General features: G+C 38.9%; 1 protein-coding gene across 2 annotated transcripts in view; it reads left to right on the top strand.

The window, feature by feature from the left end:
- Positions 1 to 494: 494 nt before the first annotated feature.
- LOC119775289 (semaphorin-4B-like) overlaps positions 495 to 10,932 on the top strand; it is a 90,170-nt gene continuing 79,732 nt past the window's right edge. The window contains exons 1-2 of one of the 2 annotated variants that reach the window (XM_038273216.1): positions 495 to 655; positions 752 to 979. The gene's annotated coding sequence lies outside the window, so the exon portion shown is untranslated. The remainder of the gene's footprint in view (positions 656 to 751; positions 980 to 10,932) is intronic. The other variant, XM_038273218.1, reaches the window with a different exon arrangement.

The following is a 10,932-nucleotide window of genomic DNA, read 5'->3' as shown; positions in this document are numbered from 1 at the left end:
ATGTGATGAAATTGGGTGGGCTTGTGATGTTGGAGAGGCTGTCTTCTATCATCTGGGGAGCATCTGCACGTGAAAGATGCAGCAGAACTTGTTTCTACAGATACCATATGGTTTAGGTGAAAAAAGGCAATAGCCTTTTCCCTTTTTTGGTTACATTTGCAGTTTGTCACTTGTTTATATGTGCACCGCTGCACATGCTGCATCGTGACGACACCGTTCTGTAAGCAGCATGAAAGCAATGGGAAATCATCTGGTGGTCTGCTGCATTGGGACATACAGTGTTGCAGGCAGAAATACACACATGCACGCTCACATCCCCCCACCCGTAGCTCACCCTCTGCAAACCTGCCATTCTCAGGTCCATGATGTAATGCCAGCAGACCCCTCCTCTGCTGATTCTCCCTCCCTCCATCTTTCACACACTCCTCTCACTCCTTCTCCTCTTTTGATTGGCTGCTCCCGTCTGGATCTGCTGGATCAGCTCTGACTCCTTGCACACATGCACACCCTTACGCACACACAGCCACATCTCCAAGCTCCCTCTCACACACACTGTTACACATACACTACCAGGGGGATTCCTCCGCCACTGCAGCCTCTGCTCCTGTCTCCACCTGGCTCCCATCCTCACCGCTGGGGAGGTAAAAACCACCCGGTGAGTACATCATTTCTTTCTTTCCTTTTATGACAGCTGGTGATTGTGGCTCGCAACAAGACAAAAAGGATGAGAGGATGCTGATTTTTCCTGCAGACAGCCACGGACAAACGCCGGGAGGCAACGCCACTGCAGCCTGGGAGGATAGGCGCACAGCTGAGTTAGAGCGTGGAGTGATGAAGTGATGTAAGAGGAAGCTGCTCAGTTACTCCAGATACCGGTCCTCTAAGCGCACGGTGCCATGGCAGAGCGATGCTTCCAGGGAGGCTGCAGGCTTCACACATGTCTTTGACAGGGAAGGATGCTGGAGTGCACATGTGTTAGGTGAGGAATGACTTTGCTTGCATTTGGGTGCTCATTCTGGATGACATAGAAACCTTCAGTCTCTTCCTGGGTGTTGGGTGAAATGTCAGTCACCTTGGTGTAGAGATATAAGGGGAAAGAGAAAAACTGCAGGGGAATGAAGTTCCTTCCTGCAGTCTGTTTTGGTCCCTAACCAAAGGACTATATAGTGGCCCTGATAAATCCCTGACAGTCCCATTATGTTCCTTTAATTCCCTCCTGATGCCACTGAACAAACAGGGTGTGTACATGGAGCGTGAAGCTGTGCTTCTGTGACATTCGGGCTCTTGCTGTGCTCTAGTTGTCTCCTTTTTTCTTATGTGAACTGGGCTCTTTTTCTGAGACTCGATGACACTGAGCATAATAGGAAAAGTAATTCTATTATCGCCTCAGCTTTTCACAGCTAAATGAGACATTGATGATAATGGAAGTGGGTGAAAGGAAATCACTGGTCCGTTCTTCTCCCTCAGCTCATTCTGGTCAATTTGAAACTTTTGTGCGTTGAAATGTTAAAATTTTTTTTCACAGTGGCTCTATTATGCTCTGCTTTATGTAGAGTATAATAGAAATCATTTTACTGTTTTTCCATTTTTCTTTGATAGGCTGAGTTAGTAAAGGTTCTATATTGAATTTCCATACTAGAAGCATAAATGATCACTTCCAGTACTTTCTATGGATTAAAGTTTAAAAGGAGTTACGTATTATTGTGTTCAAACCCTTAGAACCACCTTCGCCTGCTACACCTTTCATTCTAAGTCAATGCTAGGTCATTTAGAGATGATTTTGATTATTTCTTTACAGAACATCTGTAAACTGCATTTTTTTTTTACCCAGATTCTCATTTTGGATTTATTTCTGGAGCCATTCTAGCATGTGAAAATGCTTTGATCTAAACCAGTGGTTGCCAGTCCTGGTCCTTGGGCTCTGCTCTCCATCATGTTTCAGATGCTTTCTGCTCCAGCAGACCTGTTTTTAAATGACTTTATTACCTCCTCAGAATGCCATGACATCCTACAAACGAAACCCAAACCTGCATTGATATTAGGTGTAAGCAGCAGAAAACCAATGGAAAACTTGGAGGATAGTGGATCATAAACCATCCCTTTTCAGAACTGGTTGTATCTTTAGGGTTCTTGTCATATTGGAATTAAAACCTCCGCCTCAACCTCAGGTTTTCACACTGATGCTGTATTTAGCTCAATCCATCCATTAACAGTTTGGCTTAGTTGCTGCGCTGAATTGTTTTTTTCTTTCAGGTCTAGCTTCTTTTCCCTGCTGAAGCAAAGCACCCCCACATCATCACACTACCACCATTTTTCACCATTTGGGGAATTAGTTCTTCAGGTGCTGGGTTAGATTTCTGCCATGCATAGGGATTTGTAAGGAAGCCAGATAAGTGAAATATTTGGCCTTATCTGATTTTTTCTGTAGCCTCATCATTAAAACTTATCACAACCCACAAACTTGTTGGTTGTGATCCCTTTTAGGGCCCTTGATCAACCAGTATGGGCTCTTGAGATCCAATACAGACATTAAGCTAAACAAAAAATATGTATGTTTAAGTGTTTTAAGGGATGAAAGCATCACTTAAAAATAGACAAAACCAACAAACTTGGTTGCTGATGCTTTTTGCAATGTCACAAATCCCTAGTTGATTGATTTCATAAAAAGGTTTGTAAATTTAACCAATTCTCTGGTACCATTTTGTGGTTCAGACTTAAAAGCTTGGTTGTGTCTGCCTGTAACAAACTGGTCAAGCTGGGACTTTCCTTCAACGGCGGCTTTCTTCTAGTTCTGCAGCTAAAAAAAGATATTTTAGTGGATGTTTCTCACATTACTGAAGCTCCTCAAAAATTTAAGGTTCAGCACTCAACTTTCACCCTTTATCAGCCCTTATTTTAGTTATATTTCATGTAAAAAGGAAAACTAACATTCAGTGATGTTTATTAAAGAACAGACTTGGAAAAGCTCTCATTGATTTTGGTAAAATAAAACCACAGTTAGCCACGTTTCCTGATGATGAAAAGATACAAAAAAGCTGGCTGTTCTTTTTAAAAAGGCAAAGGTATTTTTTTTTTTTTTATATTTTTTTTTTTTGTTGAGCAAAATATAGTTTTCTTTTTTTTCCAATTTAAATCAAATAAAATGAGAAAATATCATCTCTTCCGAACATTTGGGACATTGTTTCCAAGCCTCTTCCTGCTTTAAACCTCTCCACAACCTCCCTTACACCCGTTCTGTGCTTTTTGGTCTTTGTAAGGTTGTTTCTTCACTCTTTGACAAACATATGGGGCCTTGACTCTGAATTAAGGGCGTACAACAGAAACACCATTTTTATTTCGAATAGGTTGAGAACTTCAGAGTTCTACTAATAAGGTTGCTTCTGTAGGTAAAAATGTTGCACTGAATTTTATTTCAAGGCACAGAAATATATATTCAGCACATATTCTAGTTTGTTATTTGTAAATTGTGTAAACCATGCATCATTTTTCCATAGATGCATTTGAATGAACCTGATTAACCAATGAGTTGTCACCATAGCTTTGCTACAGCACAAAACAAATGATACATTTTACCCCTGATAATCTGCACGTTTATTTTTTTACTCTTTAAACCAGTCAGCTCTGCTTTGCTCTTCACCAAACTCATTATTAATTAGAATGACTCCAGCAACCATCCACCCCCTTTATTAGACCCCTTTATGAGATATTTAGAGACTCAGCTGGCCTGATTTGCATTAGGGCCCATCATGAAACTCTGCAAGCAAACATGTCAGTTGATTTCTTTGTAATCAATGATTAGCACATGAAAAGACTCTTCCTGGAGGCTATTTAACTCTGACATGGACTCTGTGGGCATAAATGGAAAGTAATTATGATTGTGGCCAAACAGAAAGCTAATAAACCGACGAGCACGTGGAGCACGTCTACAGCTCCCATTGGCTGTTTGGATGGTATGTCTGTACTTAGGAGGTTTGATGAGTGGTCATACTGAGATAGATTATTGATTGATTTCATACTGTTTCAACCTCATTACATCTGACAACAGATGCTGTGTCTCCACTCCGCCGCAAAGACCTTTAAAAGGAAGCAGCTCATATTAACCCCATGTGCTGTTCTTTGTAGATCATCTTCTTGAAACAGTTTGTAGGTTTTCATACAGTATTTGGTTCACTTGTTTTTACATAAAATCTGTCGCAGAACCATGTTGGTACCGCTTCCCTCATGAGCAAACTGGTTGGCGCTGTCCTCACTGGCTGCAGAATCAATGCCAGCTAGAATAAACATAAAAAATGTTGCCTTGAAAACTTGACTCGGCTACAATCTGAAAGAAAAATGCATCCATCCTTGCAAGGGTGTAACTACCTTTGATTCTAATCACAGCCTAAAGAAGAACCTTTCTTATTTCCATACAGAATTCATCTGTGTTTTCCATCCAGTCTGTGCAGGCTTCATGCATATCAGCTGTTATTTCTCTTCATTTTATCCAAAGGCTTAATAGCTTTTTTTCCATTTGACCTAAATGTTGAGTATTTCCAAGAACATTACGTGCAAAGGGGCCCCTGTGTTTATCTGGTGCTTCCATTCCCAAGTGGCGTTCTATTATAAGTTCCTCTGAAACTGTCTTGCAGATGTCATTCATCCACTTCAAAATATACTGTCAAAGGAAAAATGTTAAGCATTCAAAAGTGTTCAGTTTAACTTATTTTCACATGACTTTGCCTACAGATCCAGATGCACCAATCTCAGATTTTCTCTGACCTGCTCATACTGATTTTATTCTGTTCTAATCCCTCTCTAAGAACTTAAATTATTTAAAACAATATTCCTAGTTTTTGGATTAATCAATTTCACACATTCTGCACAAAGTTAGGGCTGTCTTTCCCTGCATCAACAAAAACCTCTATATCTTCTTTGATCCTCTTAGTTGTTTTACAGGTGTATTTTTTATAGTTATAACCAAACTAAAAAAAATCACATAATGTATGATTTACTCCTTAAAATGTCAGATTATAGCTCACTAGTTGTTTTATCCTCTCTTTTGTCCAGCTATAAAAGAAATGTGCACCATTCTGGCATCTTTTTAATATAACAGTTTTGTCTAAATTCTTGATAGTTTATCAATCTATTGCAAGTGTGCACAAGCCTAAACAAGCCATTTCTGTCAGAATGTTTTAATGTGTTTACATTAGGAGTGTCACTCTGTGTGTTTGGGAGAGCAGTCGTTCACACCGAACATGGAAGCAGTGTTGGAGCAAGGGTTTGTATGTCTCTATGTGACAAATAAACGGTCAGAGATAAGAAGTGAATAGCACAAACTGGGGGATCAGTTACTAAAAGCAGTCCTTGTGGGTATTTCTATAAAGTTAGATCCTTACCTTCCCTCTCAGATTAAAGCCCTGAACTCGCAAAACATGAAAAAGTTGTGTCGTAAGCGAATGTGGCGTTTAGCACTCATTGAGACTCAATAGTGATGATGACACCCAACACGATTTTCTCCAAGGGGGATTTGCATAGCTCCAACCGAGATACACCGTAGGTCTGTTTTTGTCGGACTATGCAGCAATTTAGTTGCAATTTCATGGATCTGAAAGGAAGATTTGGTTGCAAAGTAAAACACCTTCCCTATGGGGGGAAAACAAAATAAAATCTGCAAATCACAAGACAAAAACAGTCAGGTTTACCCCATTTGGAATTACACGGAAAGCAGGTGGGAAAGACTGGGACATAAGCACTGAATATATCATTTTAATGAAAAGAATACTTTACCCATGATGGAAGGACAAAAAAAGGGATCAAGTAAAATAGAAATCCTCTTAAGGCCTCGAAAAACAAAACAACAGGCGACGCTGCAGGACACGCATCACTTATCACTCTCCCCTCTTTATAAAACCAAAAAAAACCTTCAATCAATAATACAGATCGCTCACTGATATCCCTTTTCCACTGGCTAAAAAAATGTTTAAACCCACAAACATTCTGATTTTAGTTGCAGTGGAAAAAGCTCACTGACCTTTGTTGACTTGTGTCAAACGGCTCGGTAAGTAAGCTATGTTAAAATCTCCTTTAAACAGCTCCAATCGCAATACAGTGGGAACACCAGACCCAGGCCGACCCGTTAATTTACGGGATACCATTGACTGCAATGTATGGACATAACAACACACCAGTCATGTCCGATTTATTAAGCCAGAATAACTCATCTTAGATTTGATAAAGATGCTGCAGCACAGGTAGGAGGGATTAGGACAATAGAATGAGACGACAGAGAACACTTACTACGCCCTGGCTTGCTTCCATGTTGCTCTCTGTTGTTTACTTTCCTGATTTCTGTCACACCGATGGCATCACCAGGCATGCAGCAGTGTGAGGACAGAGGTCATGCAGCTTGCCGTAGCGTTAATAATACGATATATAATCTGACCCAGTCAAATGTTGGACATAGTTTTAAATTGCGGGGCACTGGGACAGAAGAGAAAAATATCTGCACAGATCGGGGTCTGCTCACCCTGTTTCTATACGCACTGCAGTCAGTGTGGAAACGAAACGCATCAGAGAATAAAAAGTCAGAAACAACCAGTCTTTCCAGTGTGTTCAGGGCTTACATCTCTAAAAAGTTTTTGTTTTGTCTGACTTCACTTTAAGCTCCTCCCTGATGCTCAGAATAACAGATTTTTCTGCCTCCACAACAGTGCATTGTTAGCATGGCCTGTTAGCATCTGACAGTCATTTATTGATTGGAAGAAGACTGGATTTTCAGTTTCTTGGTTCATCACTAATCAGATATCTTCTGATTCTGGTCGGCAGCTTATATCTCAGTGCTTCTCTGCTTCAGCTATAATGGCAGGGATCTGAAATTGCTTTACCGTTTCTTAAAAATGAAGTAAAAAATAAGTCTAGCTAATAGTCAGATAGCTGATTACTGTTCATTTTCTAATACTCAGACCTGTCTTTAATAAGAACCCAAAAGGTTTTTATCGGATTTCCTGGCCTGTGACAGCAAACAGTAGAAACCTGAAAATGTTTGCAAAAAATGCAGTACTTAAAATGTGGAGAAGCTCAGTTTATCTGCACCAAAAAGCCTTGAACTCATAATTTCCTGCTTGTTGCCTAAGGCGTTCCCTCAAAGCCCTCCCTCCTCCTGCTCTGCAGCTGTGTAGGACCTTCACCTATGCCCTCCTGGATAACCCACAGCCTCCTATCTTCACAAAGAAAGACACAACATCCAGTGAGGAAATACGCCGATGAGTGCCTTCATTTAAACAGCACAGACCATCAAACATCACCATTCAACTCTCAGGGGAAAACTGAACCAAATTCAGCTGCATTAATCTCATAACCACTCATAGAGTTCACCTCATCACCACATCCCAGCCCTTCCCCCAGAGCACATCTTTCATTCATTAGAGGGTTTCAAAAAGTGTGCAGAAGTCCACCTTGCTACAGGTCAAGCTCTCATTTTTTGTTTTACTGATTACCAACCTCCGGATGACAGAAGGAGAAAACAAATCTGCAGAAAACTTTTAATTCCCAGCTTGAACCGTTGTTTTTTTTTTTTATTCACGCAAGCAAAAAACTACTAAAGACAACAAAACAAATGTTTTGATTGCATCATGATATCTAACCCGCTCAAACAAGGATGCTTTATTTGCTCAACAGTCTTCCACTGGGACCGTTTTCTGTGTAGAGCTGATGAAGTGGGCTTGATTAGTTACAGCAACCAAGGACCAGGGAAAAAAAAGAAAAGAAAAATCACTCCAAGATAACCGAACATGAAAGTTAGAGCCAATTAAAGCGCATGTCATAATTTGCATCAGTTTTTTAATTATCCCCCGTCACCATAAAGACAGGCTGTCCTCTGACATGCGTGTGCACGAGACAGGCAGAAAGGTAGCCATGAAGCAGCAGGGAGGGATGGCAGAGAGGAATAAAAACAGGGGAAGCCACTTCTCTTGTCTTTGATATGGACCTGAGCTGCCATCTGTCGCAGCTGAGTGATTTTTACTGTTCCTGTAAGCAGTGGGTCGTGCTGGCTTGTACCAACAACCTGGCAGGCACTGGCTCTTTTCAGTGTTAGATCATTTAACTAAACAAAAAAAAAAAAATCAAGTTTAGTGGGATACCAGAAGACTTAAAGCATGTAGTTTTAGCCTACACATAGTGTTTCTGTTGAACATGAAAAGCCCAGATTTGTGGAAAAATGAAAATGATTAGATTTTTTACAATAGACCTAAACAATGCCTAAATACTCATAGTTGAATTGACTACAAATAGTATATTAAGCATTAAAAACAACAATTAACCCTGTCAATACTTTTCTTAGTTTAAATATTTTCAGTCTGGGCGTAAATATAATATTTAGACCAGCTAAATAAACAATTTTACTCACTTAGAAATCTAAAAAAATTAGTCCAATTTAAGATTTGCTGAAACCATAAATGGAACTCATGAATAGGTATTGGACTCATAAAAAGGGGGCTATATAAAAGGCAAAAAAATCCTAGAAACCAGCTCAAATCTATCAGAAATTAGAGAAGCATTCATATATGTAAACCTGTATTGGCTGATATTATGATATCATAATGTAAAATATTTTTATGGAAAAGATTTTTACAGATGTGTTTATATACATGGTCGGTTATTCATTAATATTGACATATAGTTAAGGAATATTATGGGGAAGGATGTGTGAGGAAGCTGTCTTGGGAAGCGGTGTCTCTTTAAGCGGGTTGGTAATCATACCAGAGGATTTCTGTTATTTTTCAGTACAATAGGAAGTGAATAAAAGCTTTGGATGCAACATGTTATTTCATCTCTATTGAAATATTCTACACAAAGCAACTATGGCTGCTACAATAAAGTAAGATTATCTGAAGGTTGAGCTAAACTTACGCTTGGAGAGTGGTTTTGACCTCTGAAGAAAATATTAAACTGGATCTAGAGACACTTTTGCAGAATCTTTAAGAAAACAAACAAATAGGCGTCTACGTGACCAATCAAGAGACGTTGATCAAGGTAATTAATTTCAACTAGATATATTGCCAAGACTTCATACAATCCAATTTTACCCTGCACTGAATGATAAATTGGGTCCAGAAACTTTCATGTAATATCTGTATTTTTCTCTATTACTACCATTCTACAGTTATTTCTGATTACACATGTTTCTATACCAAATGTATTTATAAAGCACTTTAAAAACCCAACAGGACCAGCCTGCAATACACTAGATACAAATAGTTTAATCATAAAACAACAAATAAAGTTGTATATAAAAGTAGTAATAAAATAAAAAGCAGTGATACAATTATAAAAAAAAAACAAAGTAAGACAAAGCCAACTTCTCAGATTTTGTCACTCCAAATGCCCAAGAGAAGGTAATTCCACAGCTTGGGAGCAACCACAGAAAAAGCAAGATCCCCTCTTTGCCTGCATTTTGTCTTTAGCACCTCACACGTGCACAGACTTACTTCCCATCGTCTGTCATTATGTAAACCACAGACTTTTTTTGCATGCAAGTTTGAACCTGACTTTCAATATTCATGCTAAACTGCGCCTGCAGTCATTTTTCAGGTTTAATAAAACACTTCACAGTGGGTTAAACTTTTACATTTTTTATATCCTACACAAAACTACAAAACAGTTGTTACCTTCCTTTTTTTGATATGCAATTTAATTTGCACATGATCTATAGGTTAGCTTTGCACATGCTAACAAGTTTTAATACACAGAAACTTTTGAAAACCTGGCTCTATCTGTGACAAAGCTGTTTTAGGGTGACATTCCGGATGAAAAGCCATACTGCTATCATGCGTGTTTGGAGTAGAACCCAGGTGCATTAGAAATGTGAGATGAGCATTCTGATGGTTTTCATAAAAATAAACTGATTACAGATAAAGAACAATAAGTGATACAACAGGAACAAGAGAGGTAATAGAAACAGGTGGATTAGGTGAAAAACATAGACCTACAGGGAGCCTATATGCTGAGGGAAGTGTGAAAATGATACTGGATGCAGTTGTGTAAACCAACGGGTTGTATGGAGACACTTAGGTGACCATGGAGACTAAGGGAAAGGACTTATTAACAAGGAGATAACTGGACTAATAAAAACCTATTAAATCAAGGGTAAAATTCTAACAGAGGTCTGATAAATACATCCAAATGTACAAGGAGGACAAAACAGCATAAAAACAAAACTACCAAAAATGGAAGGAATAAACTAATATGTCAACACCTTAGAGACAGTATTCAACAGTTTATGGCAAAACTCCTAAAACTCAAAAACATAAACAACTGCTCCCTGTTTCTGGTGAGATTAAAGTTTAGGCAAAAATATTAAACAACCTTCTTTGTTTTTTTGTGTTTCTTTTTTTGGTTACCAAATTCTTCCCAAACATCAGTAGAGACCTCAAAATCTGCAGTTGTTTGTCTGGTACTTAACCTCAATAAAAGCTCCATGGGGGGCCTTGACCCGATTAACAATAGGCACTGGATGATGGCTTGGTTAACACGTGACGTCAAACCCATATTATCTGCAACCAAATTTAGAATAAGGGAAACATTAAATCAAAAACATTCAGACATGCCTTTTAGCATCAGGCTATACATATCTAATCATGGTCCTTCACCAAAACCTGTTACAATACTTTAAAATGTTAGTGGCAAAAAAATATGAAAAAAAAGCTAAAACCTTTTAGATCACCGTGAACCTTTTTGCCAGTAGTGACACAAGAGCCACAAACATTTATTTAGGTGAATTATATGCGTCAGACATCAATGCTATGAAGTGAAAGTGAACCAATGTGAATAAACAGCCCCTTTGAAAAACTACTTTCCAAAACCATTTTTCCTTGAAATCATATCCATAACACCTTTAGCGTATGTACATACCAGCTTTGCACATCTATTTACTGCTCCTCCCCTCTTACACAA

The sequence above is a fragment of the Cyprinodon tularosa genome, unplaced genomic scaffold (assembly GCF_016077235.1).
Source record: "Cyprinodon tularosa strain WSP-4 unplaced genomic scaffold, ASM1607723v1 ctg861, whole genome shotgun sequence".
NCBI lineage: Eukaryota > Metazoa > Chordata > Actinopteri > Cyprinodontiformes > Cyprinodontidae > Cyprinodon > Cyprinodon tularosa.
Note: the sequence above shows the minus strand (reverse complement) of the source record. Positions and strands in the feature narration are given on the sequence as shown.